At 40.7% G+C, this 26808-nt stretch overlaps 1 protein-coding gene across 16 annotated transcripts in view; it reads left to right on the forward strand.

Annotated features, from left to right (window-relative positions):
• Positions 1–26808, forward strand: part of LOC131573653 (ankyrin repeat and sterile alpha motif domain-containing protein 1B-like) — a 409781-nt gene that overhangs the window by 320725 nt on the left and 62248 nt on the right. The window contains exon 1 of one of the 16 annotated variants that reach the window (XM_058827822.1): positions 1669–1832. The exons of the other annotated variants lie outside the window; for them this stretch is intronic. The gene's annotated coding sequence lies outside the window, so the exon portion shown is untranslated. Of the gene's footprint in view, positions 1–1668; positions 1833–26808 lie in introns of those variants that run through there. 16 annotated transcript variants of the gene reach the window in all.

The raw sequence follows: 26808 nt of genomic DNA on the forward strand, positions 1-26808 counted from the left end.
ATGATATAGAAAACTGTATCTTTAGGAATTTTCATTACCACTTCAAGCATTCCTTTCAACTCTTAAATAATCAGCAGTGGATCTTTGGGATTCATAGGCAAACACTGTTGCCTTTACTCACACACATACCAGTGCATTCAAAGTCAGCACTGTCTTGTGGTTGAGTCAGTCCAGCTAACCCACTACACATCGCTGAGCTTGTGGCAATGTGCTTGTTATTAACACCCTTTGTAACCAAGAGAACCGTTCGTGAATGTGATCATTTACTCCTTGAAAAACTTGCTTTTGAAAAAATGCAGCTTAGCACTAGTTTGAGACCTAATTAGTGCTCTGAGGGACATACACTCAGAGCCTCAAATATGATATATTTTGGTGCTCGAAGCCATCTATGCTTGAAGTTCTATATAAGCACATGCAGTTGAACAGACGAAAGGGCCAGTGAACTAGGTTTCTACATTTAATCAGTGTGAGGTCTCTGAGAAGTCTGACTATGAACTTGTACACCTGGAAAGTCTGCCTTGCTTGTGTGCTGGATCTGCAGCTACAACATCATCCATCTCTGCTCTTCCTGTTGCAGAGGCTGAAAATGATACTGAATTTCAGCACTGTGACTTGTCTGTGCAAAGCTGTGCTGCCCAGAGAGACACACTTAGTTTTTCTTCCACTTGTTTATTGAGGATTTTATTTCACAGAAGACAGAAAGCCTCCAAAGGCAGGACTGGGGCCTGAGGCACCTGCCTGGCTGATATCTTGGGTAGATCTGCCTGGAGCGAGCTGGAGAAATGCAGCAGGCGTTACTAACCACATCCTTCCCATCAATTCACCTGCTGTAACTGAGTAAAATTTTTTCACTTGGTAAAATGTTTCTTCCAGTCTTCACCGGCTGAGCTTGTCAGATAATGTGCTCAGCCACCAAGTAAGTTCCTCAGGGAAGCAGAGTAAGAGATAAGAGCCGCCATGGGGGACTGAAAGTGCAACTCTGTCCTCTGACATTTTGTAAAGTTAAATTATAGGGGCATTATCTTTCGAATTTTATTTCATTTATTAGGCAGCCCGGGTGCTGCTTAATGGGATGCAGTCACTGAAGTAAACAATCCCGTGGGATGCTTATTTGTTGGTATTAAGGCAGGAATTCGAGCTCGGATGAGATTTATTCAGGCACTCATGTTATACAAAAAAGACAAAAAAAAAATAAATAAATAAATAAAAAAAGAAAGAAGCGGTTCTGCCGAGGGAGCAAGGGAAGGCGTTCGCCAGCCGGCGGCGAGGACGGAGTTTCGCCGGCGGCTCCCCCGGCCCCCGCGCCGCCCCGGCTCCGCTCGGCGGCCCCCGCCAGGCCCGGGGCAGCGGCGGCGCGCGGGAGGGAGGGAGGCAGGGAGGGAGGGGAGCGCCCCGCCCGCGCGGTGGGCGCGGGGGCGCGCAGGGCCCATATCCATAGTAACGGCGGGGGCCGGGGGAGGCGCCGCGGCAGCTCCCGCCCGCCGCAGCCGGGACCGCACCGAGCCGCGGTGAGCGCGCGCGCGCGCCCCCGGCCCGCTCCGCCCCTCCCCCCCCCCGCGGGCAGCGCGGCCCGGAGCGCGCGCGCGCGGCCCCGCGGAAAAGCGGGAGGGGGCCCGGGGGCAGGCGGGGGCGCGCGCGGCGGCGGCGGCCGGACGGGGAGGGCGGCGGGGGCTCCGGTGCGCTCTCCGTGCCTGACTCACCGCGGGGCGCGGGGAAGATGCTCAGCGCGGAGGGGTAGCGGCTGCGGAGCAGACGTCGGGGCCCCCCTCTCTCTCCCCTCCCTCCCCGCCCCCGCCGGGCTCGGCAGCTCAGCCCGCCGCCGCCGCTCCTAGGTGAGACCGGGGGCCAGGGGAGGTGCTGGGCGAGCACGGGGGGCCGGGCACGGGGCCACCGGGCACCGCCCCCGCCCCGCCGCGCAGCCCGGAGCGGGTGTCGTCGTCCCCCCGGGCTCAGGGAAGCGCCGGGATCGGACCCCGGGGGACGGGCGGGCGGGAGCCGGCGGCGCCTGCGGTTGCTGCGTTCGCAGGATTATGTCAAGCCTCGCCTCGCCGGTGCCGCTGGGGCGAGCGGCGGCGGCGGCAGCTCCCGCCCGGCGGCGCTGCGGGGCGCCGCGCTCCGGGGCGGGCGGGGGTCGGCGGGGAGGCGGCCACGGGGCAGCGGTGGGCGGCGGGGCGGACGGAGTTTGAGCCGCCCGACGGAGCCGGTGCTCGCGGCTGGTGAGTTCTCACCGGGCCGGCGTGGCCGCGGGATCAGGGCGTCCCGGGCGGCCCCGGTGCGCTCCCTCCGAGCCGTCCGGAGCGGTGATGAATCCCGGGGGAGGAGGGGGGTGGGCACCCACCTCTTGTGCCGCACGGGAGAGCGGCAGCGCGGAGCCCGCAGCAGCGACTGTCGCGGGGGGCCGCGTCCGTGTGCGCGCTGCAAAGCTCTGTCTGCTTGGGTCTGGTAACTTGGCCGTGGTGTGCCCTGGTCCGAAACTTGCTAAGCGAGGTCTCGCCTTCACGGCACCGCCGATTGTCCCCTCGGTATTTCAGGAACGCTAGCTGGGCGAAGTGTTGCTGCTGGGGGGGGAGGCGGGACGAAAAAAAAATGAAAAAACAAAAGGAATGAAAAGAAGTGTGTAAAGATCAGAATGATGGTTTATATTTCCGTATCTCAGAAAAGGCTCATGTTTGAAAAATACATAGTAGCAAACATGTATTGTAGCGTACGGCGAGAAACCAGTATTGGGAGACAAACGATAACTGAGCGTTTAATTTGGAATTTAGTTTGGTGCACACCTGCAGTAACAGTTCTCCTAAGCATTTTTAGCGTGTGGAGTGATGCATGTTGCCATGTGCCTTGCAAAATTCCTTTAGCTGTGCGAGCGGTGGCAATGTGTGCCAACATGCACAAAATCGAGGTGTACACTACTCCGTAGCGTCGTTAAGAGCGGCGGTACTAATGAGGAATGCTACAGTGTCCATCTGTGACAGGATTACTGATAGAACGTATCTTAGAGTTCTTTAAAGAACGTTTTAACTACTTCTTTTAACGAGGCACAAAATACTGTTAGACCCTGTCCTGATGGATAGTAACTTGCCATTTGAATGCACTTTAAGGACCAATTTGTGTCCTCCTTGTATATGCCAAAATAAATAATATAGTCACCTGCTAGAAAAAAAACCCCTCAGTGGAAGGTCGTTCGTATGACTTTTTTTTTTCCTGTATAAATGTGACCACAAATTATAAGCACTCACGTGAAGTTGATACTTGTTTGCTCAGTACAAAGCCTTGATCCTATGGTGTATAATTAGGATAACGAATTAAAGTTCCATTCTGATAGTACTCTAAAAATTTCAGTGGTGCTCTGAAAAAAATGAAGAGTAAGTGATTTTAGCAGAAAATTTTTGGTCTGTTGGCAGTTGCTCGCTAAGAGATCTGTTCTTTTTATTACATGAGTATAACGCATACAAGCTGCAGTTGTGCTATTGCTCCCACACCCTCTTAACTTTACCCACCTGAGAAGTTCCATTTCAAGAATTTGTGCAAATGGTTGACAGATGAGAACTAGAAGAGCTCTCTGATGTATTCCAAGTAAGCTCTGCTTTCTGTACTATTGGTGAGCGCCTTTATAATTTTTTTCCCAGAGAAAGGAGATGTGATAGTCAAGAAGAGATAAATTTATCCAGTAAGAAGGCAAATTAAAATGTATTATACATATTCATTCTACTTAGGAGGCATTGAAATGCAGTACCCCAAAATTAATTCAGAAAGCTGAGGGTCTGCTGCTTTTCCTCTTAGCATTTTTCTTGGGTGGGGGGAGGGAAGAATGACACCTCTAACTGGAAGTGGGCACATGGAGTTAAAAAGGGAGGGTAGAGGATGTGAAAATTTGGAACAGAACCAGCAATGAAACGACCATCAAAGGTGGCTGCACTGAAGTAAGAACTTAAAGCAGACTGGCTCTAGGTAAAAGTTTTGCTGCTGAGGAACTTAAGAGGGAGCTGTGACCTGGGTCAGTCATGATTTCATTTACAGTCCAAGAACAAGACACTTTACTGTTGAAGGAATCAGAATTCCATGGGGGAAATGTTAATTTTAATTTGTTTCCGTCACTCAGGAGGATTCAGGTTTTGCTTTGTTTTAACATTGAACAATTGGCATTTTGGTAACGATCTCTGTATTTATTTGTTACATGTTAGTGATAGGCATAGTGAATAATATTCTTCACAAATAGTAAACTCCCACCTTGCTTTGGGCAGACTGAGAAACTGTCAAGCCTTGGACTTAAGCTCTTTTGGCTCTTGGTCCTGAGACCTGCTCTGCATGCAGACTGCAAGTTAAAGCAGAGATGAGAGTGAATGTCACCATTCTGGGTCCAAGCTTATTCATTTGCCAAATACCAATTATGACTAGATTTTTTTCTGATGATCCTATTATCATAATTCTTTGCTTATTAAATGTTGAAAATGTATATCAGTCTTCCAAATAAACACTCATTGTGATGAACTGGCCAGTTTTTACTCTGAGAGATGTGATTTTGTATTGTTTGTACATTAGGGAACATATTGGCTTATACTAGTTTGCATTTTCAATGTTGTCTTCACAGTTCTATGAGCTGCAAGCTTATTTTTAAGAAATCACAGTCAAATCCTGGAGAATAACACCTTCAGAAAATTGTGCCATACTGGCACTCTTTACAATCCAATGCAATTTTTCCCTTTGTGTAGGCAATAACAGAGGGCTGCTTGTACTTGGTCTTTTAGTCTGTGTGCCAACTATGCCAGCTTGTCTACAAGACAGTAGTCGTGGTTCCAAGTATCAGAGGGTTATGCTTCAGATAAACCTGGCTTTGACAAGGTAATTAAGCCAGGAAAGGTGTTTCATTGTCTTAGTTTACTTGCTGTCTCTATCCATAGTCTTTCTGTATATTTTTGCCTTTGAGGAGAAAAGATTCAAAAGGTGGCAAGTTCCTCAGAGGCTTTCAGCATGTTAAGCTGAGTATTTTGGGCACTGCATTTCAAAGATGCAGGTCTTCACATACCTTATTCTCAACAGCTTATCTCTATAATAGAGTATCAGTCTGCAGCTATGTTTGAATTGCTCTTGGCAATTGTCTTGGTTTCGGATTACATGTGAACACAGTGGGGCATTTTTGGGTCAGTTTCAGTGGTCATATTGCTTTTGATGTGGACTTATACACTGCCTAGTACTCTGAGAGAAGAGGAGATACGTGGTGTTTGGTTTGGGTTGTTCTCCTTCTTTTCTATTTACGTATTCTGGAGCAGTAGAATTTTTCAAAAAGCCCTTCAGTCAGGTAGAAAACATTTCTTCCTCTCTCCAAAGAGTCTTTATTTTAAAAAAACCTCAAATTTGGGCTAGATTCACTCTGACAAACTTGAGCGTAGTGTTAAAAGATCTTGTTGACACTGTCACCCTGCAGTGAATTTCTCTGAAGTGAAGTACCTTACAACATTTCAGATGGCTTCATTTAGCAGATAGCAATTGTTATGTCCAGCCTAAGGAAGTGATGATACTGGCGTTGAAGAAATCTTAACCAAAGGAAAATCACCAGGCAGATAGCCTCTCTCCCTTGACAAAGGAATGGTGATTCTTGGTAGAGAAGTCTTGGTACATCTCCTGGAGATTATCCTCTGATCCCAGAGTCAAAGATGTTCTTATTGTCATGGAAATGCTCAAGCGCTGGGAAAATCCAGGATAATATCCATTCTTCATTCCTTCCTTATTGCCTCCATCCTCTTACTGGTGGGTTATTTCTAACTCTGTTGACTAAAGAATATCTTAGAGAGTTTTCTGATGCCTTTTGTAATGGCAAATGATATTTGGTCCCTGCTTGGCCCATCCTTTGGGGTTGGATAGTGTCTTTGTGGTATCTCGGGAGGAATAACAAGAACATAGAGGCTGCAGGGTTATCAGTGTTAACAATACCCAGCATTCATCTCTTTTTCATTAGGACTCAAATCTCAGTATATCTGTGCCCTGGGAACAGAGTTTGGGTTAAAGTCAAATGCCTGAAATATAGCTTGATCAAGAGAAGAAGTAATGAGCAATGACAGTGTATCTGAGGACCTTCTAAAATCTCTGGTTGTGCTATCACTTGAGGGCACTTGCTCAATGTTAGAAAGCAGTCTTCAGCACTGGCATATACTCACTCTGTGGATGGTTAAGATTGTACTTGTTTTCCCTTGTGGATATTCATATCTTGGCTTGTTCCCAAGACTTGCATGATCTCTTGCTAAAAGTAGAGTACTTTTCCTTTGGGAAAACCAACTGGAAATTCCAGCTGGTCCAGAACTAAGTAATTGTAACCATCCTGTTTTTTCTAAATGTACCACACATGCTGTAGGCTTCTTGGCAGTGCCTGAAATAAGTGTCTGGTGGGGTCTTGGGAAGCTTAAGATGAAGGTTCTTTCTCCCAGGCCTCTGTCTTTGGAGTTCGGTCTTTCTAGAAATTGGGACATGTTAAGGAAGGATATGTCTCTTTTCTTACTCTTTATCCAGATTTTTGATGCAGGAAATCCAGCATGATTTACATGAAGTTTATTGCATGTAATTGGTTTGTTCTTCATTCTGTTCTTGTTTCCTGCAGTCATCAAACATTGAGAGAGTTTTTTCTATTGTTTAGGATGTTTTAAGTTCTGCAGCTGTAAAAAGGCTAAATTTAATAATAGCTGCAATAATAGCAGATGAAGTCAGCAGGGAGTTTTGCCTCTTTGACAGAAGATTTTAGACCATTGTTTTAAATTTTGAAGTTCTTTTTTTCCAGAAAGTACTTTTTTACATTTAGTTTTGCAGTACATTTAGATGTGGTGAAATGTGAAGGTGATAAACACTTGTTTTGCTTGTCCAATGGTAGATGATTGTCTAAACCCTTCAGTTAGTTGGCTGGTCCTCCCAGTGAAGATTGGAGTCAGACCTTCAGTGCTTCTGGGTGTTTGCATGTATGCTGCCTTAGCTGGTTCTGTGTACTTTGAAGTAAAGCTTTTGCAATGGTATCAGTGAGAATATATGTCTCTTTTACCATGGGTATACTGAAGATAATTTCTGTCTCCTTCATGTATCTTTTCAATGTAGAACACTATTGCACACAATATCTTTAAGTGGTATTAAACCACTGGTAAACTGGTGAGCCACAAAAATATTTGGGTGTAATTATTCCCAATATAGGAAAATGCAAAGTCAGTTACAGGGTTCATCAAGAATTATTATATAATACTAAATGGATGTTTATGTGTGTATGCATGTATAACAGAAATAATTTTAATTCTAGAAGTTTTACTGTTGTAATGTGTGATCATCTCACTGTTCTCAAGCTTCATCTTACTCAACTGAGACTGATATTAAATCTCTCAATAATTTTGAAAAGAATCATAAAAAATGCATGGAAAAATAATCTAGTAAATTCTTACTGTTTATACAATCTTAGATAATGTCACTTACAGTATAAATAAATATGCTGGTAAATGCCAGTTTGCAAATAGTTAAAACACTTAGTTTTTAAGTTAACTGAAAACTGGCTAATTATCTCCTTCAGGATCCCATAGTCAAAGAGCTGTTATGCCACTGTTGTGCTTTACTAATGCTTTTGTTTTCCAGGAATGTTTTCAGATATAATTCTAAAATCTTGGAAAAGTGTTACTTGCTTAATAGTGCAGCCACCTGGAAAGTACATTATTAATGAGTACCCAATTGGTCTGTGAAGCACCTGTGTTATTATTGTACAATCGAAATACATAGAACTTCAATTTTCTGTACCAATATTAATAAACCACCACAGAGGTAAGTAGGTATTAGAGTGAATAGTCACACAGAAAAATACTTCAGCAAAACCTAAGGGAAGTATTGTATGATTCATTGTATTTTTACTGAAGCTATTATAAACTGGGTGTAAGTTATTATTTTTCTTTAAAATATGAGTGTGGTAGGGATTCGGCTCTTAGCACTAGCAAGAAACAAGAATTCAAAGATTTCCATAGGCTTTTGTGAGTACTTCTCAATTCTAATCCTTGTTGTGCCTAGCTTGGATATTTCAGAAAGAGATTGGCTCTACAGGAAGCATATTATAAAAAACTTCCAAACCTCATCTTCATTAAAAATTCATATAAAAGCATTATGTTTTACAGGTGTTGACAGGTTTAAAAACCTGTTGCACTAACCATTTCCTAGGCATTTCCCCACTGCTTATTAATTTAATTAATTAATTATCCATGTCATCTTTACATACTTGTGCGAAATGACAATAAATCTTTAATATTGTCTCTATACTGCAAAGTTGCACTTTTTTAAGCATTAAAATATGGGAAGAACATGAAATATTACAGCTGATCATTGTCTGCTTGAATTCTATTGATCACAATTTTTGTTGGCAAGTGTATCTTTGACTTGTGTGAAAGATTAAAAGATCCTTAGCACAAGATGCAGATTTTGGAATCATCAGGTGGTGCTGTGACTTGAGTGCTTCCAAACCATTGCCTGCACTGAACCATCTCAGCACCTTGCCAGACAGCTCCATACTTGTCCTTTAAGAGCTTTGTGTATGTATTTGTCACAGCACAGTAGTAGCAAGTTTAATTGCTTAATGCTGTCCACATCATCTTCCTTTTCATAAGCATCCACCAAACAGTGCAGAATAATCCTTCTGCTGACCTGGATGAAATATGCCCTTTTCACCTGCAGTTCTTGGCTGTGCCCCTTCCTTGCTGTTACCATTTTTGTTCCTTACAGGGCTGTCTGGGGCTAACAGCAGCTCTACAGTGATGATATGCACAGGGAAACGTAAGGCAGGGGGAGGAAGCACAACATACCCTGAGGGTTTGCACTCTGAGGTTTTGAACACAGTTCTCAGCTAGTGAAAATTGTCATAGCACCATTGATTCTGTTGACTGCACAGGCTGAAGAGCATGTCTCCGGTGCCTAATCTTCCTGGATACTGGGAAGAAGGAGAAGCAATAGAGTGTGTTCAGTTATCGCCACGGTGAAGAAGCATTTGAACTGTTTCTGATGTACCTTTTGGAAGATAGCAAGGATCTCCCTATTGCTATCACAGTCATGAGGGCTCTGACACTGAGAGAAAGCCTGTGGGATCTTGCTAAAGATGCCATCTTTTAACGTGATTTTATTTGCTTCTTGATTCATTTGCATTGACCAGTTAATTGGCTAAAACTTCAAAGAAAATGAAACGTCGAAGAGGAAACTCGATATGTGGTTTTCAAAGGTAAAACCTGTAGAGAAAGGAAAAGCCTTTAGAGAAAGTGTTAGTATAGCTGATATTTTCTGTAAATGCTTAGCTGTGGAAATAGGAAAGTAATGTTAGGTGGTCCTGATCTGGAAAGCTTGGCTGGAGAGTGTTAAGTTTCCCTTTGAAATAGACGTCAAATATATATGCTGTTTAAAACATAAGCTAGAGAGCAAGTCATAGTCCCCAAAATACCAATTTTTTTTCCCATTTAAATAGTTCACTGCATTGAGATTTTACTTATTAGAGGGACTGAAGACTGCAGTAGTTAACAGAAAATTGGGAAGCTTCTTTCTTTTTTGAACAGTTTCCTAAATACTTTCACAAGTAAAGCAAAGCTGCTGCTTGCTTCTGTTGACTCTCAGTGTGGTGCAGCACCTAATAAACACACACGGTGCCTGAGGACCTGGCCATGCCCCATAGTGCTCGGATCACCTCAGCTGAGGACTGTAGCTTGGTCAGCCTGGGAAGTGATTCCCCAGTTTCTTGCTCTTTGGTGTCAGAGATTGGTAATCTATGCTGGGATCTTTGCAAGAGAAGGATCCTGTTTTATCTGCTGAGCATCACATAGAATTGGTTCTTAAAAATGTCTTTCTTGACTTATGGTAGAAAATAATTAGACTTCATGTGAAAAATTTCTTTTTCAAAAGCAATTTAGTGCAGAACTACTGTAAAATAAACAATCTGAGTTAGAAGCAGTGAATAAACACAAAACAGCAGTCATCTTTCCATGTTCTTTTTACATTGACATGCACCCTGCTTTGAATTATGTAACTTAAGTAATAGGATTGTTCTTTGACCTTCATAATCTTTTTCTGTACTGAAGGTACAAATACTCGTGTAAAGTAAAATTTCTTGGTTTCTGACCAGTCTTCACTTTTAGTTATCCGTATGTGATGATTTTATACTTTAATGCAAAACTGTTGATTCATGGAAGTAATCCTGTGCTCATGCATTATACAAGACCTACATGTAGTATTGTTGCTATTGCTAGGGGCTGATGCGTCACATTTTTATAAATCTTGTTTCCAGAATATCTTATTTCAGCCACCACAGCCCAGTTGTGGTTAAAACCCTATTATGTTGATCCTAATGCAGTGATGACATAACTGAGAGAATGAGGGGGTTTATTAAAAACTAATAATAACCCTGAAGTATTACTTTAATTTATTAGGAATGTAGCAAGTCCTTACCAGTCAGGTGTTCCTAAAGAGATTGATTTTAATGTGTAACATGAGTGGAAGCTAGTAGTTTTGGTTTCTTACTTTTTTTCTTCTACTTCCCCCCTGGTTTTTTAGTCTTAACTTTATACTTTTATATTATGGATCTTATACTTCATTATTCACATCTGCCATTTCCAAAAAACAAATCCTGGCCTTTTGCCCTGATGCCTTTGTGCTGCTCCATGAGCGAAGGAGAGGTGGTGCTGCCCTTCCAGAGTGTGTGTGGAGAATCCACTTGACTGATGGTCTCCAAGATGGATCTCACCATTTGGCTTCCTGTTATTCCTCCTGTTCCTGACTTCCTCCTTCAGCACAGGGCCCTGCTGATGAGACAAAGTTCTGAATCTCCCTGCCCATGGGAGGATGCAGGTGGTTGAAACTTCACTCAATCTTGAGGCATCCTCATATCCTACAGATTCAAAATGAGGATTAGGGCATCATAGTAGAACTTCAAGTCGCTCTTTGTTGCACATTGCTGTGGTGAGCAGAGGGTCTAGTCCCAGCAGTATGAAAACTGACATAACCAAGTTTGGTTTAAAGGTTTTCATGTTGCTCAATTCACAGATAAAGCAGCTTGAATTTGGCTCAAACTTTAATGGTGTGCGTGAGTGTATAATCAAATTTGAAGGCATTTACATAATTACTGATATATCGGAAGCATTAAGAGACCTGTCATGCATTATTATGCTATCAAACGTGATACCCTTTGTAGACTGTGGCACATGGAGTGTTTTTGTTTATACTTTTGACATACTACAAAAGATTGTGTGATGCATTCAGAAATTACATTGACATTATAGCAGCCTCTGTCTCCCTTTTTCTACACAGCAGTTTTTCAGAAAGAAGAATGTCAGTCATGGTTTTCTATAATCTGAAAAGGGATAAAAGTTGAGTTAGTTAATCATCATAAAAAAAAATCAATGTTTTTTCTACTTCTTAAAGCTCTGACAAAGAGGACTTCTTCACTCCACAGTACTCTGTATTTACAGGCTGTGAAGGTTGAAAATTAGAAAACTTGTTACATTGTGAACAGGAGTAGTTGAAAACAACAGTTTTAGTGTTTTTTGTTTGTAGTCTGGAAAACAGTGATGGCAGAATGGAATGGAAACTTCAGGTCTTCAGGTTTTATTCTGGATACTGTATTAATTGGGCCATAATAAAGGTTTAAAATATTAATTTTTATTATTAATGATTACAGTTTGTATTTGTATTTTGTAGTCTTCTTCTACAGACAAGAATCCAACAGTCATATTCTTGTTTAGATTTTGATAGGGATGGTTTGAAAGACTGAAATATTGCCTGCTAATGGGGTAGGCTTATTTTCTGGGATACAAGACTAACTGAGCTACGTTTGTGAGGATTCTGTAAAGATATTGTTCTCTGTTATAGTCCAGATGTGGGCTGGGGAACTTGTGTAATCCAAGGCCTCCGTATGGAACTTGAGTCCACCCTCCCCAATGTATCTGGGAGACATTTTGATAGTTACGTGTGTTTTTCTTAGGTGTGTACATTACAGGAACTATGCAAATCAGAGCACCAGATATGTTAGTTTTAACAGAGTGCATCTCAGCTTGAAAATGCAGTATTCCTATTATTCAACTGAATATCTAAAATGTATGGAATTGGTGTATTCTGAATTCAAATGTGTCCCTAGCATTGCAGTCAATGAGAACATTCTGGTAGGTGCCACTTGGTAGAAAGCTCTTGTGCCAAATGTCACAAAGTGTGAGTGGCTTCAGGCAGGTAACAACAGCAAAAGGGGCTTCTGAAGAGAGACTCTTCACAAAGATCAAATAGTGATAGGACAAGGAGGAATGACCTTAAAGTAAAGGAAGGTAAGTTTAGATTAGCTATTAGGAAAAAAATTCTTTACTGTGAGGTTGATGAGGTACTGGAACAGGTTGTCCAGAGAGGTTCTGGACTCCTTATCATTGGAGGTGTCCAAGATCAGGCTGCATGGGCCTCTGGGTAACCTGTTTTAGTAGAAGGTTGCCTGCCCATGGCAGTAGGGTTGGAATTAGATGTTCTTGAAGGTCACTTCCAACCCAAAATATTCTATGATTCTTTCATAGCAAATGTGGCTCATCAGTAGCTCTGTGTTGCCACAAAAGAGATTGCAAAGTCATCTTTGGTTTTTTGAGCAGTAAGGAATGAGGGAGCAGGGTCTCTGAGGTATTGGCTCAACTAAAGCAAATGTTCCTTTATGAAATCATTCCAGTTGCCCTTATTTCAAGCTTTCTATAGAAGATTAGAAAAAGATTGTCCTATTCTGCTACAAATAGCTTCAGTATTAGTCCATGACTTTTGATTTTTTTAGAGTAGTAGATTCAAATACTTCTGCTCACTGTAGTGAATCATCCTTCTGAGGCAAGGGTGTTTTTTACCAACCAAACCAAGGCTTTTTTTGGTGATAGGGTTGATTGCTCCTCCAAAGTGTAACAAATCCCACTGGAAAGCAAGTGTTCTTTCACCAGGAGCACTTGGTCCATGATGAAAGTGGAAATGTTTTTCTGGATGAAGTAGATAAGAAATTGAGTGATGCTCATTTCACACACTTTTATCCTAAACTACTGGCCTCCTCTTAAGTAGTCCTGAATTTCTGTCAGCTTGGTAATAGCACTGGACTTTCATCTGTCTGTTTAGGATAATACTATGTGTGTGATTATTATACAGCTACGTTTTTGCAGGATTTATTCCCTGTGTTTGCTCTGCTGCCTGAACCATACCTATCCTAGGAGTTGATTGCAGTATTTATCAAAGCTATGGAGCCCCCATTGGAGCCATCTGTAGGTAGTGGTTGTGCCATCTGTCACTAAAGACTGTGTTCCAGAGGGAGAGACAATATGCACAGACTTCGTCATGCAGAGCCTGTAGGGTACAGTCTCTGATGTTTGCTCTATCCTTCTAATATGTATAAGTTCCAGTGCTACACTAACTTCTAAAATCTTTATTGCAAGAGGCTTTTGAACACCACAGTAGCTGGTGCTTCATCCTTGCCCCTCTGTATGCATTATGCATTTTACTGAACTCCACACATTCCTCTGAGAGGTGAACTATGATCCCTAGTTGTTAAAGATTGCAAGAGTAGTAAAAAATGGGCAACACCAAGCTGCAAAAAAATTCCAACTAGTATATAAAGCCCAGAGATAATGGCAAGAGCCACAAAAACTAATATGTCTTTAGGTGCAAGCATACAATTTTCTGAGTATTTTTGCTATGAATTATCAAGGATTACAGCAGCAGCAGATGTTCGAGGCAGCATGATATAGATTGTGTATACCTTTGTGCTGTGATTAACTGAGCCAATATCCTTGCATGCTAACAGATAGGCGAGTTCAAAAAGTTTCAAGAGAACATTAACAGAATATTTTGGGCATGCTTTCCCTATAAATGTTGCTACCAAGTGCAACATTCAAAATTTTTTGTGTGTTGTTTAGTGATCTTCTAATTTATGAGTAGCAGTAGTGGCATGTGATTAGCCACCAAATTGTAAGTGAAATTTGCATTATCTTAAGATGTATCTCATATTGTATCTGTGTTGACCTAGGCAATATTGGATGTGAGAACCCACTAAGGAAACTGTAGGCCTTCAGGACTGCAATTTTCATGACTTCTCTATTGTACAAGCTTAATTGCAGTCCTTGTCATAGGCAAGGATTTGCACTCATGGGGCCATGAATCCTTGTGCTGCCTCTTTCAACCCTGAGTAAAGCACAGACCAGACACATGCTGGTAACCACAGTGTTCAGAGGCTGCTGTCAGATTTGCACCTTGCCCAACTCTGTAGCTCATCCACACAAGTAGGACTCCTGAGCTACTCTTGTTTTTGTCCACACAGTGTTGGCAATCTGTCAGAAACAGACATGAAATATAAAGCAACAAAGTAGTGAGGCTTTTAGTACAGTTTATTTTTTAAAATGCAACACAAGGAACAATTTGTACGAATGACAGTATCCTAAAAAGAGATATTGCATCAGTAAGAGACGATACTATGCACTGCTATGTTAAATGGAAGAGGAACTGATTTAGCATAAGCAAATGAACTTTAAACAAGCCCTGTGATACCTATTCTTATTTTGTTACAGATCAGATGTAGCATTAAGACCCTGTCATGACTTATATGTGTTATGGTTGTGTACTTATGTATGCGTTAAAATGTTACAAAAAATACATAGCAAGAACATTATATTGTCAGCAAGAGGTTATGCATGTTTAATCTAGACCAAGCTTCTGAAAATACCCATGAAATGTGGATGATCAAACATTTTATTTAAATATTGAATTTGAGGACATTTGAGTGGATTATATTTTGTTCTTTATGGATGTTCTCTCAACATGAAACGAAGGGAATATATATATATATATATTTCCTTTTTATGTATTTTTTTTACAGCATAGCAAGGACTTGCTTCGTTGCTAGGTAACAAGGTATTGCTTTATTTGCAGGAGCAGTAGCTGAGTTGATAGCGGAGGCAATGATTTATCTGAAATGTATTAATATATACTGGAGCAGTAATAATGATTATTGAAATTGCTTATTTTTATGTGCTCCATGCCATGGAAAAAATATATAATCAGTTCATTAGAATATTTCCTTCTACTGTGTAGAATAACTGCTTAATTACTAAGAAGGTCCAGTTATTTCGTAAAGCACCAGAATCTGTATAATTTATTTGGTGTCTTAAAATGGGTTCTTTCAGGTACAAAAAAAGTAGTAAAGTGGTACCAAAATAAGGGGATTTGTAAGGTGTAGCTATAATTGTCCATTCATAGTTTTCTTGGCCTTTCACAGACAGGCTTGCTTTTTCAGCAGCAATACATTTTCCTCCAGGGATCAAGGCCAAACCTGCCAGTCACCAGGGCAGAAGCTGGCTCCTTTCCTGTGGCAGGCTGCCATCTCGGTTCTGCCTCCAAGAAGACTGGCAGGTGGTCTCCAGGCCACTCCACTGCCTCCTTTCTCACACAAGTCTGGGAATTCAGAATGGTCACAGTTGCCTTCAGGGTAAATGCTAATGCCACCTGCTGCCACTGCTGGCACGGTGTCTAACTAGGTGGTGCTGGATGCTATACCCATGGCCAAAATGTCACTGCTGTTCATCTTGCTCTGTCTTGCTGCTGCTTGTGAGAGGGAAGCATATACCGTCCTGGTGGAGTCCCCACCAGCTTGAGGCTCGCTTCTCTTAGGTCAGGGTGCTCTTAGCCAGGTAAGCACCTTCATCCCTGCCTGTTCTGGGAGACACCAGGTCTCACTTGTGCAGGCAGGCTGTTTGAGTGCATGGAGGAGGATTTCTGTGGTCATGCTGAAGCAAAAGCATGAAGTTGTTCTTTCATGGTGGTAGAAGCCATATTGACTCAGAAGAAAGTTGTCTTCAGCATTAACCAAATTAATGAATGTGGTATGGCTGAACAATTTTTTAGTATGTTTCATGGAACCCTAGAATATCCTCAGTAGGAAGGATCCCACACAGATCATCGAGGTCCAGCTCCTGGCTCTGTGTGGGACCATCCTCAAGAGCCACACCATGTGCCTGAGAGCATTGTCCGAATGCTTTATGATCTCTATCAGTCTGGTGCTGTGCCTGTGACCATTTTCCTGGTGATTCCAGTGCCCAAACCACCCTCTGGGTGAAAAACCTTCTGATATCTCCTGACTCAGCTTCAGGCTGTTCCCTTGGGTCCTGTCACTGATCACCAGAGAAAAAACATCAATGCCTGGCCCTGTGCTTCAGTTTGAGTCACCCTTGCCTAAATTTTTGACACCTTTCCTTCTTACAAGGACTGAAGTTTAATAATAAATCACATGTATAATTCTACTATTTTTAGAGTAAACATTGACTTTTTCCTCATGTCAATCAGTTTTTAGCAGCTGCAACTCTTTTTAATCTGCAAGATTACCTGTTAGACTTACAACTTTAGTTCCAGATATTCACGTACTGCTCCACAGTATGTGAGGTGAACTGCTCCACTGTTCACCTCCACTCTACTCATACAGATTTTCTCACCCCGGTGGTTTAATCTTTAAAAAGGCTATTAAACTGTAGTCCTGATCATTCAGTTTCATTGGTTTGTTTGGGCTATTTTTGCAAAGTGAGATCCTGCTTAAATTAAATAAAATGGGGCATTTATCAGTCTGTGATGGAGAACACGACTAGTCTACAAGGGACAGTTGATGGGCAGGTAAAAACAGGATAAAAGAGATAGCAAAGTGTATCTCAATGTGCCCTACCTGTACTAAGAAGAATTTGTGGGTAGTGTTGCAGCTTGTAGTTTCTGTATTGCATCACACTTGACATTTTCCCTTAGACCTCTAATGACTTCTAACACAGTCATTGACATAATCATTTCATAAGTAAATAGCTGCAGGCTTGGACAGTATCTTAAGAACTAAAGTATTCTCGACTTTTTTGCTTCCATTTCAGCAAAAACAATGAGTAAATAAAACAAGGCAAAATGGCATTCTCACAGTATCTGTCTTTCCTGAAAAGCTGCAGGACAGAAAAAGAAGCCAAATCACAATAGAGTTAAAAAAAATAAAATTTAGAGAGCTGTTTCTATATCTACAAATATAAAAATTCAAAAGAAATAAAAGGAAAACAGAAAGGACAAATGAGAGAACGGATGCTGCAAAATTAAAAAAGAGCAGCAATTATGCTTCAGCATGAGTCAAAAGGACAAGTAAGGATGGTTCTCTTCTGTAGATCACCAAAAGAAGAAGGTATTTGGAGCCATTGCTGGATAAAGCCTTCAGTATATACAATTCTGTTATCTTGAAATTAGAAGAAATAATTTTTTTTTACATTTTCATGTCTTATCCAGTGAAAGTTGTGCATTAAGGAAACATGCAGCCAGGGTTGGTCACTGCCTGTCTGACTGTCCTCACCTCGCTTTCACCTCTCCTGACAGCACCTAGTGTACAGCATGTTAGGGTTCGGTGTTGATTTATCTTGGCACTGGGAGCATCAAGAGAACCCTTGGATCATCATCATCATCAGAGGCATACTAACAGGGACTGTAGAACTTCCTTAAATCCCCAGAATTAGTGAGCACTGTGTTTCATTTAACTGCTGTTTAAAATTCCCCAGTAGTAATAATGAGACTGACAGAGGACAACATTTGCCTGCCTGATGTTTTCATTATTTGAGCGGCAGGGTTGACGACTTGGTTCTCCGCTGAATAGCACGTCACCTGCATGGCTCTTTTGGTAAAAATGCTTTCTTTTGTGGATACATCATCAAAGCACTGCAATTTTTCTGATTCCAAAACTTTAACATGTTAGTGTAGATGTGTTACAAGCTCAGAAATCAATCTGATCCTTGCTCTTCCTAAGCATCAGATCTCTCTTTCCAGTCTGTATCAAAAGAATGCTATATATATAATATATAATAGTGTATTATATGTATATATATATAAATGTATCGTATATATATATACACATATATATAAATATATAGTATATATAGTGTTTAAATTCTGGATGTGCATGCTCAGGTGAGAGGAATCACTGAAGACAGTTGCTTAATTAATCACTGTTCTGACAGGAGCATGGAATGACATTCACTCTACATGAGCATCATGTCGTTTAAGTAAACACGAGTGCACAGCCCAGGTTTGTTTTGCTGACTTGTGTTTATTGTTGCAGAAGGACAGAATTGAATCTAAATTTGGAGTGCTTTAGCTTCTCTATTATAAGCAAAACAATATTAAGAGTAGCATGATCTTTTTATTTGATGAGGTGAACAATAATTAAATAATTGCAGCTATTTGAAAAAAAGATTTGATGTTCTTGCTCTGAACTGTATTATTAAAATACATGTATTTTATCATTTTTGGTCACTGATTTCCTCCATTAAAGTTTCCTTTTGGAGAATACTTTTTAACCTAAAGAAGCGTGGTGTTGCAGTGATTCTGTTGGTCTTTCAAACTGATGGGCATTTGAACTGGAAGAATGGTTTCTTTCAGAGGTATTGAGTCCCCACAACTTTGATGGAAGTGAGCAGATGGAACTCTTTCAATATCCTCATTGTGGCGAGGATATTGTGGCTTGCACTGTTGAGGGTAGGGAAAAGCGCAGTTAAGTAGTAGAGTTGTGGTGGGAAGCTGAAATTACAGTGAAGATGGAGGAAGCTGAAAAGAACACAAAGATGTACAGGGAGAGGAGGAGTTCTGCAATGGGCCAAGGGAAGGATGTGGAGACATACATGAAAATCCATAGGAAATTGTGCCATTATTTATTCTGCTGGTGATACTGGTCAATCACCAGTTGCCTTTTTAAAACAAGTCACTGTGTGATGAATGGCATGTTGGCTTAAATAAAAGCACTCAGTTACAAGTGACTTCTCATACTGCTCTTCTCACTGCAATAGTGCACCCTGACTGATGAGAGCCACCAGCACTTGGTACTTTTGTCTTCTGCCCAGAGAAAAATCCAGTGCCACAAGGGAGCTGGACTGAGCAGAATGCCACAGTTTGTGGGAAAGTTCCTTGGTGTTGGTATGTGTTGGGAAAGCAGAGACAAATAAATACACCTTCTATCTGAGATGTGGCGTGATGTGATACATGGTGACGTTAGAAATTCACTTCTGCTTTCTCACACATTTTTAATCAGATATTTTACTTTTTTACAAGGATTAATGTTTACCAATCCTTGATTTGGATTTTCTTTATAGTTTTGATCAGAAAATACAATGTCTACTATGCAGCCATAATAATTTTTCACTTAAACTAGTAGTCCATGAGAAATAGTGTTATCTTCATAAATGTAATCATTAGTTAATGAGAACAAAGACTACTATAAGAAAATACTGCGGAACGTCTGATTTTACGCTTGCAGAAAGTGAAGACTGTGAATCACTTCTTACAGTGCCTGGCCAGACAGCATACGTGGTAGATGTTTTTTAATGGTCTTATTTCACCCATTCTGATTGTATGGATACAGCAAGTAAATCCAGGATGATTTTATGAATAAGGCATGGTGATAGGATTTAGAAGATAGGGTTTTCATTCCTATTAGTATGCCAAGTTTCACCTGCAGCCTCAATTTTTTCTGTTAATCCATATGTCCTTCAGGTTTGCATTTGTTCAAAAGAAAATAGGAAAGAGAAATCAAGTTAGTATTTTTTCCCCTCTGCCCTGATAGAAACATACACTTGCATTATTCAAAGATTCAAGAGCCACGCTCTCATCAACAATACAGAATCAAGTGACCACATTGCAACAGGGAAAGTTGACTCTTTATAAAATGAAAGTCAATGCATTAAAAAATGGGCTTATAACCTGATGTTTGCACTATGATAAGACTCACTAGAGTACAATAAAGCTTGATCATATGCAATGTAGGATAGTGGATTAAATTTCTTAATTGCTAATAATAAGTAATCCTTATGTCTCCAGGGTATACAGAAGGTTGAAAAGCAGCCAAACCCACTGCATTTTTATTTTGTCAGTCTCCTTGGCAGTTCTCTGTGGAATCATGCTGATGGGCGGGAGGGAGGTTAGGAAGAGCCTGTGGGTATGTATGGCATTGCTGTCAGGTTAATAAATTACATGGGTCCACTGCAAAGTGGGTGCATAGAAGCACATATTGTATATCCTTCAGTGACACTTCAGCATGGCATTCTTCTGGCTCAGGGGATTCAGTTATTCATTGCTCTCTCCCTCTCTTAATTTAATTTGTGAGCTCATTTCACAGTAGTCTATTCTACTCCTAATGCTTCTCTGTAACTTTCCAGAATACTAGAAGTGTATAAAAGCAGTGAGAAGAGAATAGAGCCCTGAGCCTGGACTGTGTTTTTCACTGTGCTAAATTCGTGTTTTACCATTCATAAGCTCTCACTCTCCAAAACCTGTGCTGCTGTTATAAAATGTGTAAGTTTGGATTTCATTTTTCTAGGTAGCTGGATAATAGACATAGAAGTGATGCATACAGCCACATATCAGAATAGTTCTGTGTTATATAGCTGCATGTGAAAGTAAAGCTCAAAGAACAAGTCTTTTATTCTTCTTCACATTTCTTTAATCATTTTTTAGCATGCTGTGAAGTAAAACATAGTGTGTCATGTTTTTCTTCTCAAACCACCTTGCTCTACCCTATTCTTATTTATCTAGTGAAGCAGGAAGCCATGTCTGAGCACTTGTACTTTGCACCCTGCACTCCAGTTCTAAACTCATTTGATGTTCAGTTTACTGCCCCTTTTCATTTCATCCTGATGCCCTGTGTCTCCTCTTGTACTTTACCATGGAGTGATAGAAGTCCTGGATGCCTGTGATACAATGACAATTCTTACCAAATGGGATGTGTCCAGTTCTCTTCATTTCACCAAGGGTGTAATTCTTCTTGAGACCCAAGATCCTGTAAGCTTCCACTGTAATAAGACATGGGTGTTAACAAAGCAGTCTGGAAACATTGAGAGTTGACAATATAGGATCAAGAGCAGCTTTTAGGAAAAGTTGCTATCATCTTACCCTAGCATATCACTGGGATGAGCTATCTGCGGCAGCTGCAGGCTGTCCCCAGATCTGCCTCAGTTTTACACACTGAAGCAGTGGGTTGGCAGCAGGGGATGAGCACTAACATCAGTGTCCTTTACACCCGAATCTCAACAGAGCCCTTTACAGAACACAGTCAGGGAGAAATACCATCAAACAACCTCTCTCATCTTTGCATATGGTTTTTGGTTTTGTAGTTTGATTACGCTTGTGTCCAAGCTGCTCTTTGCATCCCTCAGAGACTATAAATTCCTTTTACTTCAGTGAGTTAGAATTGTTGACAGCCCAGTGTTGTGAAAAGCTAAAGATTTAGGGAAGGGTTACAAAGTGCCCTGTTCATTTTGTCTTATGAATCACAAGGAAAAAGTTGTCAAGTTTGGAAATAAGAGGTTTCTCCTAATTAGAATATGCATGTTTTCTGAAAGCCTAATTTGGTCTCTGTAAGGCTTCTTTCTTGCCTTTATACAGTAATAAGGTGGCAATTTACAGTAGAGCTGCTCCATCTTGGGCAGACTGTTCCTGTGTAGGATTTGGAAGTTCAGTTGTCCTTTAATTAGTGATTATCTACATGATGAAAAACTAGTTAACCCCAGGGCTTGAAATATTATAGAAAAAAAAAATCATAATTCAAAACTGTCTATGCAGTCATGGGCTTATGCATTTGTCTTCCTAACAAAAGCTGAGATTCAAAAGTTTGTGATTTTGGGAAGAAGGTAAACTTTGTTGAGACTTGTGATGAAATCACAAGAGTGAAAGACCATATACAGGAACTGCTTACTCTCACAGTAACAGTGCCATGTCTGAAATTGAAATAAAAAGTAATCCTAGAGTGTTTTTCTAGCTCTGAGTATAAGCAGCTATGAGATTGAATATATTTATAGGGTAGGTCTGCTGAATAAGAAAATACTATTTTTACACAGTCAGCTTTCATTCTACCATTTCGTTTTAACTTTACCCATCCTTTTCAGTTCTGCAATGCAGTGTAATCCCTATTTTATTGGAGTACAGCATGTCCAAGCGAGACACTGGCTTCATTCCAGTCAATGATATTTTGACATTGACATCAAGAAAACCAGGTTCTCATCCTTGTTACCAGTATGTGGTGTTTGAAAGAGAATCTTTGGCTGGCAATAGATCATTGCAGGCAGGTAATTTATAAACTTGCAGAAAATATTTTAAGTGCATTCAAAGTTCTAGTGCATGTATGCTTTGTTATTAAACAGTGTCAAACTGATATTCAGTGTACATTCAGAAATTCTTACAAAGCAAAGATTCCTTTGGGAACAGGCTCCTCAGACCAAGAACATAAATGTAAATCTAGACAAAAGATAAAGTGTTAGCTCAGATCTAAACATGAGCAGTTTCTATAGGGATTGTAGATTATGCAGCCCCAGATGTCCAGCACCTTGGTACTTCCAGCAAGCTGAGAAGGCTTCTCACTGGGTTCTCCTGACCTGGAAAAAGTACACGGGTCCACAGGCAAGGACAAAAAAAAAAAAAAACAAAGACATTTTGATTCTGCTTGGAGGATTTTGTTGTTAATATTTAAGTTAATGAAATGCCTGACCTATGGAATTATTTTCTTAACCATTTATCAAATTTTAAAATGCATGAAAAATTCAATGCCACTAACATAGCAAAAATTATTTAAATGTGTGTCCACTGAGTGCATAATAATCTTCAGTGTATAGATTGCTGCACAGAGATTTAGCTGTGCAACTTTGAGCTAAGTTAAAATAATGATGTACATTTTCCCATTTAATTTTAGATCCTATTTTTCAGTATATGGGTCAGCTGAAGTCAGTCTTCCATTAGTCTTGTTGCACAAAGCAGGTTTAGAACTGCAATCAGGTCTTCCACATTTCTGTTTCTTTAAAACACTGAACTGTAAATGAGATGATTATATCTAGAAATACAGATGTGTCTAACAACAGCTCTTGTCCTCTTGCAATCTACACAATAAAAGTTATATTTACTCTCTGAAAGAAATTCTTTTTACTGTTGACTCTTCTGCTGGTAAATCTCTGGAGATATTTTAACCTTTCAGTAATTAGAGATTTTAGAGAGAAAAAGTTTTTTCATCTTGTCTTAATCTCAGTTGTAAATTTTATCAGTTGTAAATTTTGCTATCTCATTTGTCCGTGTACTTTCTCTGCTGTTGTGAGGAACATTTTAGCACAGTAGCTTGTGTCTGCGTTTTTGTTTGGGGTGGGGGAAGCTGCCTTGATTTTGAAGTTAAAATAGGTTGTGTGAGCCTCTGTGAGAACATCTGAATGAGTAATTCCTCAGTTGTGTACCCCAGAAAGATGAGGCTTACCACCCAGTTTTCTCTGACCTGGATGATATTGATGCTATTCCAAATCCAGGCTTTGGTGGTCTCTGTTTCTCAGGCTTGTTGTGGCTGGCTCTGCTGCAGTAGTGTGAGGGGTCTCTTGCACATTTTTCTTTCCTGTGTTCTAGCCATTGTGTGTGTAGAAAGTTGGTAACACACATCACACGTTTTTACTTAAGAGTGGGTGTATTTATTTAAACCCCACATACTTGCACACCAAGTGCTTGAAATCAACTCAATGAATCATGCCAATGCAAGATTCATTATCATTTCCATTTTATGCCTTAAAACTCTGCCTTTATGAGGAGGGTGGTCTGAGAGTCTTGTCAATACAGGTCACGGTACTGTATCAGGAAGGAATCTCTGAGGGATACCAGCCCAGGTCTTGTCCATAGAGCGCTCTGTATTTAGAGTTTCTGCACTCTTCATATATGGAAATTCTTCCTGCCTTTGATTTATTTTTGATGCAGGCTTTGTTAATGCACATTTTCTTATCACACACACGGAATAAAAATGTGGTTGAACTTAAAAGTATAAGTGACTGCCTTTGCACAAAGAGAAATATATATATATATTCTACATATACATCACCTGGCCTTAAATCTTAACAGGTCATATGAGGTGGTGAGCTCTGAGGGAGATATTGGCCTTTTCCATTCCCTGATTTTAAGAGATATATGTGGGGGAAAAAAAAGATGGCTAGGATAAGCTTTTGGCTTTTTAGCACCTATTGAAAAATAATTCCATGCAAACCTTATGGTAGACACTCTTCATTGTGCCTGTCAATTGTTTCTCAGCTTTACACATGTTTTAAATGAGATAGCTGGACTACATTGCTTTAGCATTTAAATGAAGCCAAATTAGTATTCTGTCAGCAAGCAGAAGGGGTTTTTATACTAGAAAGGTGTAGGAGGGAGATGGATAATGGGGGATGAAACTTGCTGATACAAACACATGCCATATTTTGTTGAAAATATGAAATTCTGAACCACTGAAGCTTGTAAATTATTAAAGATGGCCATAGATGATTTTAACATACATGCCTATTCCTGGGGACTTATGAATTTTTTTATCAAAATGATACAATGATAACATACAGGAGAAAATTTTTATCTTTTCTAAGTATTTCCTGCATGATGACACAGTAATAAGTTTTGGTTTAGACAGTAAGAAAATATATCCTGGTGAGGAGATTTAATGGGATTTTAAATAACTAAAACTTAGATGCACAATTTTATACAAATAGTAATTCATAGCAGGAGCTCATGTTCACAAAAATCAGTTCTTTCTTCAAACTGTTTAATAGCCAGCCCTTCTGCAAAATGCTTCCTATTGGTAAGACATTGTGTTCTATATGTTTTATCTCAATAAAGAATTAAGTGATCATACTATGTGTGGTAGTAAACTCAGTCATCCTAGGGCACAGCTGATGAGGGGAGGTGGTTGCAGTTCTCCTTGCAGCACCACTTGTACACAAGACTGCACAGACCATGAAAGAATAGAAACGTATGTGGGTGTTTGTTCTCTTCATTTTCACGGTATCCTAGAGTTGCAAAATAAGGACAGAGATTGCTGAAGGATGAGGCGCTCTTTTTCTGCAACCCTGAGTGGTTATCCTCTAAATAAAGTATATAATAGATGTTAAACATATATTTTAAAAGTTCATTAGCTGCTTATTTCACTGTTTATGGAGGAGACCAGATGTCATTAAATTAAATCTGATTTTATTACTAATCCAACTGCTTCCTTTCCATTTTTTCCCTGGACTTTTTGCCTTATTCATTGGTTGGCAGTTTTTGCTCATTCTTTTGCTGTCATTTCTCCCTGTCACCTCTGCAGTGGTTGGCTGAATGAGGTGGGAATACGGTTGCAAGTGCTGATAAATTGCTGAGCTGGGTGGTGAGTGATGGGTGGCAAAGAAATGAGGAGGACCTAGAAGAAAGCTACAAGGAAAAAGGAATTTTGGGTTTCTTGAGCTGAAAATAAGATATGAAGAGAGAGAGGGGAAAGGTTGACAGAGAGGGAAGGAAGCTGAATTTGCAAAGAAAATAGGAAAGTTACCTGAACAGCCAGAAGAGACAGATAAAATAATCAACTCTGGTTATCACAAGTGACTTCTGATGTCGCCTACTGATATCCTTCAAATAGTTGCTTTTTTAATTTTATTTTAAAATGTTAATCCTTCCATTAGCTATTTCTCATCTGATTACTATAATGACCCATTTTCTGGTCTTCCTATTCTTCTCCCATGTTATTCATCCTCTTAAAATTCTGGTACTCATTTTATCTCTCGTAGATTCTGAATTCTCATTTTGCTTCATTATTTCAGGAGCTTGCGTTGGTTGTATCTGCAGTTAAGGAGCAGATGAACAAAACTTAACATTTTCATTTTAAATTCTCAACAGATATAATTCCTTGTACATTTAGTACTTAATTGTAACTCGTGGTGTCTCTCACCATCTTTTCATTTATGATTTTCACAAGGTGTTTTGTCATTTGTTTGCTTTCCCTGAACAGGGATGTGGAGGAATCCCTGGCCTGTACAAGGTCTTATTTCCTGTTGGTCTGTAAGATGAATGTAGATTGTAATGTTCCACAGTCCTAGCTCTCTCTGAAGATGAGGGCATTCATTGATGCCTGAGATGAAGCCAGAGATGAAGCATGCAGCAATGCAATCAGCATGACCCTGTTTGCAGCAGAGGAGCTGCAGGATGGCAGCAAAGCATCTCCAAGCAGGATGGGCACACTGGGCTGGTGGTAGGAAAATTTGTGCACTGTAGCATTCCACTGTTCTTCAAACTCCTCCATCCCTAAGCCCACCAGCATCCTGGTTTTGAACTGGGACTTCTGTGTCAGTCCCCAGAAGGCTCTGCCAGCAGATTGCTGTTTTCTGGGAGCAATTTTGACATTTCAGTGAGCTAGTTAGTGCACTGTGCTCTGCTCCCTGTTTTCCAAACTAAAATACACATTTTCATATCCTGAGCAACTCTGAAGAGCCAGTACATTCAGTGTTTTCCTTTCACCCAGAGGGTGTTTGGGCACTGAACAGGCTCCCCAGGGCAGTGGTCACAGCACCAGCCTGACAGAGCTCAAGAAGTGTTTGCACAATGCTCTCAGGCACAGGGTGTGACTCTTGGGGTGTCCTGTGCAGGGCCAGGAGTTGGACTCAATGGCCCTGATGGGTCCCTTCCAACTCAGCTTATTCTGTGGTTCTATGATTTAAAAATGTTTTGCTAATTTTACATATAATTATATATATTCATGTGTGAATAATCTAGCTCATTTTTCCCAGTCCATCCGTGCCCTACTTTGATGGCAAAAACCTGCCTGCAGCACTCTTGTTCTGGTTCTGTCCTTTGGGCCCATAGCCGGGGGGGCACCCGGCTCCCAGGGCTCAGTGGGAACATCAGTACTTGGTAAATTCCTTGTGGTTGCTGTTCATTCATGAAAGATCACTGGACCAAGTTTAGGGTGAAACACAGAAAAAGTTCCTGCAAATGAAGAAATTTCCCACTGCTAAGTAAGCCTGTGGT

The sequence above is a fragment of the Poecile atricapillus genome, chromosome Z, assembly GCF_030490865.1.
Source record: "Poecile atricapillus isolate bPoeAtr1 chromosome Z, bPoeAtr1.hap1, whole genome shotgun sequence".
Lineage (NCBI taxonomy): Eukaryota > Metazoa > Chordata > Aves > Passeriformes > Paridae > Poecile > Poecile atricapillus.